The sequence below is a fragment of the Homalodisca vitripennis genome, unplaced genomic scaffold (genome assembly GCF_021130785.1).
Source record: "Homalodisca vitripennis isolate AUS2020 unplaced genomic scaffold, UT_GWSS_2.1 ScUCBcl_3489;HRSCAF=9049, whole genome shotgun sequence".
Lineage (NCBI taxonomy): Eukaryota > Metazoa > Arthropoda > Insecta > Hemiptera > Cicadellidae > Homalodisca > Homalodisca vitripennis.
Window position 1 is genome coordinate 36587 of NW_025779608.1, and position 5797 is coordinate 42383.

The 5797-nt window shown below is 33.9% G+C and overlaps 1 non-coding gene across 1 annotated transcript; it reads right to left on the minus strand.

The window, feature by feature from the left end:
* Positions 1 to 884: 884 nt before the first annotated feature.
* Positions 885 to 969, minus strand: Trnal-cag. The gene has a single exon. It is a non-coding gene; the product is annotated as a tRNA-Leu (tRNA).
* Between the last annotated feature and the right edge of the window lie 4828 nt (positions 970 to 5797).

A 5797-nucleotide genomic window follows, 5' to 3' on the forward strand; every position in this document is an offset into this window, starting at 1 on the left:
TAAAAAAACTGTAGTATAAGACTCCAACTTACCTAACGTCTAACGTTTAAATTATTCTTGAAAAGCTCTTTTTGCCTGGCCTTTCAAAACTGTCTATTACTTAAAGAATTTTAACTTTATAATACATTAATGAAAGTGCTTTGAATATTTTTGCAGATTTTTTCAAGTTTACTGTATAATTTTCTTATGATTAAATTAGCTTCAATATACAGATTGTTATGAAACTATTTTTAAACTTAAAAGGAACAGCTGATACACTATACAGGAAAACTCGTCCTCGAAAAATATAAAAAATTTTGAGAAATTATTAAATTATGTTATGTTAAATTATGTGATAAAAAACACTTCAACAAACACATTTTCCTTTCAAATATTTAACACGCAGTTCCATATTTTCCTTGATTTTTGTTACTTAATACGCATTTTTATGTTGTGTTTTATTATACGTGCAATGTTTATTTTTTTTTATTCAGCCGTTAAGTATTTTTAATTGTAAAATAATTTTCATCACTCATTACTGGTGAATAGTCTGAATTATATTTTGGTAGGTGTACATTACACCTGGATTTAAAATTTAACCTTGTATATAATTATTGTATAATGTTATTGTTAGGTAAACAATCTTATAAATTCAAAAACAACCTTGACTTTATTGTATTTTCAAGTAATAATTTTATCAACACTATTCATCTAATTTTGATAACACTAACACATACATGAGAAAACTTCATTGTTAGTCCAAATTGTATCGGTTAATTATTTTTATTAGTAAAATTTACGATGTATTAAAAAAAAAAATCAAATATTTTTTCTTATTTGTGACAGTAATATATGTTAATTACTGCAGTTAAATCACTATACTTTCTAATGTTAAAAAAATGTTTTGTCAGAAGTGGGATTCGAACCCACGCCCACAGATGTGGACTGCGACCTGAACGCAGCGCCTTAGACCGCTTCGGCCATCCTGACTATACTATTGACAATATCTAATTAACAAAAGTTTTCTTTAAATGTTACTATGCAAATATTAGAAGTGTAAACTACAGAGGTGTTTAACACAATACAGGCAATTTCTATGTACCCAATGGTGAGTTCGATAATTTCAGGACACTTCCTGATACAATATGTCGACTGTCATTTGAGTGCTCAGGTTCAAAACGCGTTAAAATTTGTTAACACCATTGAAATGTTTAATCATTATTTCATGTATTATTATTATAAATTATTATATAATTATGTTCGAAATATATTGATGCCACGGGAAGCTTATTTAGAGTATGTTTACAACAGAGTAAATAATTGGCATATTCATATTGACGAAGTAAAATAATACTGATGTTTACTTTATATAAAACAAATAAAACATTTTAAAATGTATTTAAAAATTTGTAAGAAATACTATTTTTACTGTTTCCTTGTACCATAACCTTATTTACAACTTTTTATTCTTATATTATTATTACATTATTAAATTATTATTTTTCCTGTCCTTAATGAGCAACTAGGGCAAAAGGATTTAATTTGAGACATTACTAATTTCTTATCTGATTTTAGCATCTGTTATGGATTTAATTCAGATTGTATTACACACATAATGACGCATCGTCAGACTACTTTAGATTTTGCCATTAAATAAGGGCCTATACCATTTTTGAGATGCTCCTAATATTAATTGTGTAATAAAGAACCATGTCATTTATTGACTTCCCAGAAATTTAATAACATAATTATATAATGGCATTTGTCCAGTATCCTGTCTTTCTACGTAAAGTAAATTCATATTACAACGGAAGTATTCTTTTCGTTATGCAAGCCGGTAGGACAAGCTTTTTCCACATGACTTCAAACACTATTGTATGACTATAATGTTTTACACACATAGATTGTGTGTAATTTTATTATTTTAAACACAATAATTATAATAAAGGAAGAGTTTAACTTAAAGAACGATCACTATTGGGCGGCTTATACTTGCCAGTTGAAACTCCACTAGGTACAGCAAAAACCAATGTCACTGAGCAATTTGTATATTTTCCAAAAATGGAAATTTCAGTGTTCTTCTTTCTTCCTTTCCTCCATGTATATATATATATATATATATATATATATATATATATATATATATATATATATATATATATATATATATATACATGGAGGAAAGGAAGAAAGATATATATCATTAACCTCTCGTTATCTCTCTACTTACTCTCTTTTCTAAATCTTCTTCTTCCTTTGAGAGATTGTTTAAAGATGGAAAGCTCGGAACCTATCCTGGCGGTAGATTATGTAAATTTATTCAAAGGTTATTACTCTTGAAGTTGCAATGCACTGACTTCATGACAAATCAGAATATTCAATTATGAATTCAAACTAAAAAGATTGAAGATAAGGATAAGAGGTGTTACGAGGTGTATGCGAAAGATACATTCAGACGAGGGATGCACGTGTGTTTAATTTTAAATACTTCATTTTTAAAGAACTTTACTAATAAATATGAGTTATAAAATTTTAACTATAAAAAGTATGATTTCTTCCATTCATAAATCATTTAAATAGTTTCACTTCCGGAATAATAGTTAATTGCATTAGTTGCACAACAAATACAATCATAGATTTTACTCACATTCACTCTGCAAACATTTGAATGTTTATCCCATTTTATATGAGCCTTTTACGCAACTGTCTATTTTCTTAAATTGGTATTTCTTAAAAGGTATCCTATATTATATACAGCCGCATGTGTAACTGACTCACTCACTCACTGACTGACATATAGATACAAATTCTAACATACTTCTAGAAGTGCTGGAAAACTTGAAATTTGGCACGCAGGTACCTTTCACAATATGACCCGGAGGAAAAGTCTGAAAACCGGACTTTTTTAATTCTAAACCCCTCAAAAAAATTCCCGAAAAATCGCGCATTCTTTAACCCCTGCAGGCATTTCTTGTAAGCCCGCTAGCGGGCGAACCGTTAGAGCTAGCTCGGATCTGACGAAAAATTCATGGTCAGGAATGAAGTGAACTACAAAAAAGGTCCAGTGACTTTTTGCTCTATCTTCCATGGTTAAGCGACAAAACGCGAGAACATTTGACATTCCAGAGATTTTTTCGCTAAATTGGATGTTTCGAGCCAGATAGCGGCCGAACCGTTGGTCGTAGCTCAAATCTGATTGACCCATCAAATTAGCAAATTACGTGATCTACAGAAAAGGTCCAGTGACTTTTTGCCATATCTCCATTGGTTTGGCCGAAAAACGTGGTTATGTGCAATTTATTTGTAATTTTTACGTGAAAATTTTGTTTTTGGTGTCGATAGCGGCAAAACCATTGGTCGGAAGTCAAAATAAAACGAAGGTTTGATTTAGCAAATGAGGTGATCTACAAAAAAGGTTCTAGTGACTTTTTTACTATATCTCCATTAGTTTGACCGCAAAACGCGATTAAGTGAAAATATTTGGAAATTTTCGCCTACAAATTTACATTGCGGGCTTGATAGCGGCTCCTAAACGGTTGGTCGTAGCTCAAAACATCCATTTAATAAGTTTTAGTAAACGACGAGTGTTCTACAAAAAAAAGTCTAATAACTTTTTGCTGTATGTCCTTTAATAAGCCTGAAAAACGCGATAAATAGCAAAATATTTGTCGTGAATTGGAAATTTTTGGAGTTTTAAATATATATTATATGTGGCTAATATTTGTATAATTCAATCAGGATTCAGGCTTTGCTAGGTTAACGAGTGAAATACAACCCCACATAATAAGTTGGCTGAGCGTTAGCTATGCGTCAATAGTAGATAGGGACAGAACAAATTTTTATTTTGTTCACAGACACGACAGCCTCTAAAATAGGCACAAGTGTGTCATTAAACCCCCGGTAACTTTAACCCCCCTCCGAGGATTTCCTAGTATGACCAGATAACCTCCTGAGTAAATTAATCCCCTGAGGTGTTAACCACCCTGGTAACATTAACCCCCCCCCCTAGGGAATTTATTGGCATGACTTCATGTCAGAATTCTAACAATCACCAAATCTCTTAACCCCCCTTGGGAAGTTCCTGGTATAACCTGATAACCCCCTGATGTCTTAAACCCCCAGTAACATTAACCCCCCCCAGGGAATTTCCTAGTAGATGAACTCCTGAATACCGCATATCCCCGAATTTTCCCAACACCCAAACAACCCCCCTACCCCGGAATCTTCTGATAAGACCAGATAATCTTCTCATGAGTAAATTAAACCCCCTGATGTCTTAGCCCCCTTTAACATTATTCTCCCCCCCCGGGAATTTCCTGGCACGACAATATAAACCTCTGAGCAGATTAAACCCCTTAAACAACTTAAAAATAATGACTCAGGGTTGGGGTTTTTGTTATATTTACACTTAAACAAATTCACAATAGCCCACCAGTGCAGTCTTTTTGTCCTAAGCTCTGTACTGCCTAAATTATAGGTCGTAGCTTAAATCTGATGGCATAATCGAAGAGAAAATTAAATTTCCGACAAGAAAGGTCCAGTCCACTTTTTCACGTATCTCTAACAGTTAAGCCGCAAAACGCCCTCAAAGTCAAAAGTTTGGGTAAATCCGGAAAATTAAAACTATGGTATACATACGTCCTCTGACTTTGGTTAAAACCAAATTCTTCTTGTCTCCAAATTTCACGAACACATAACTTAACTCTTCTACCACATCAATTGATTAATATTATACACCAACACATCTTTTGGCTGAGCTTTAGCGAAGCATTACGACCCGTAAGATTCTCGAGAACGGATTCATAAAATTTGGAAACTTCACGTCCTGAATTTAACCAATCACCAAATCTTTCTTATCCCCGAATTTGCAAGCGTTGAATTTAACCGCTTATCCCCGAATTTAGCCAACACCCAAATGGGGGCCTGGGGGCGTAGCCCCCAGCGAGCCGAAGGCGAGTCTAATATATATACAACCGCATGTGTAACTGACTGACTGACTCACTCACTCACTCACGTATACTAATTCTAACCTACTTCCAGATGAGTTAGAGTCTTGAAATTTGGTACACAGATAGCTTTCCACGTGTAACCACCAGGAAAATCCCGAAAAGTGAGAATTTTTCATTTTCAACCCCTCAAAAAAATTCCCAAAAAATCGCGCATTCTTCACCCCTGCAGGCATTTTTTTGTAAGCCCGATAGCGGGCGAACCGTTTGGAGAGCTAGCTCGGATCTGACTGAAAATTCATGGTCAGGAATGAAGTGAACTACAAAAAAAGGTCTAATGACTTTTTGCTCTATCTTCCATGGTTAAGCGACAAAAACGCTCGAACATTTGAAAATTCCAGAGATTTTTTCGATAAAAATAATGTTTCAAGCCCGATAGCGGCCGAACCGTTGGTCGTAGCTCAAATCTGATTGACCCATCAAATTAGCAAATTGCGCGATCTACAGAAAAGGTCCAGTAATCTTTTGCCCTATCTCGATTGGTTTTGGCCGAAAAACGTGATTATGTACAATTTTGTTGTAACTTTTACGCGAAACTTTTGTTTTTGGGGTCGATAGCGGCGCCGAAACCATTGGTCGGGAGGTCAAAATAAGACTAACGTTTTATTTAGGAAATAAGATGACCTACAAAAAAGGTCCAGTGACTTTTTACTATATTTCCCTTAGTTTGACCGCAAAACGCGATTAAGTGAAAATATTGGACATTTTCGCCTAAAAATTTACATTCCGGGCTTGATAGCGGCTAAACGGTTGGTCGTAACTCAAAACAAATTTTAAACGGGATTTAGGAAATCACGTGATCTACAGAAAAG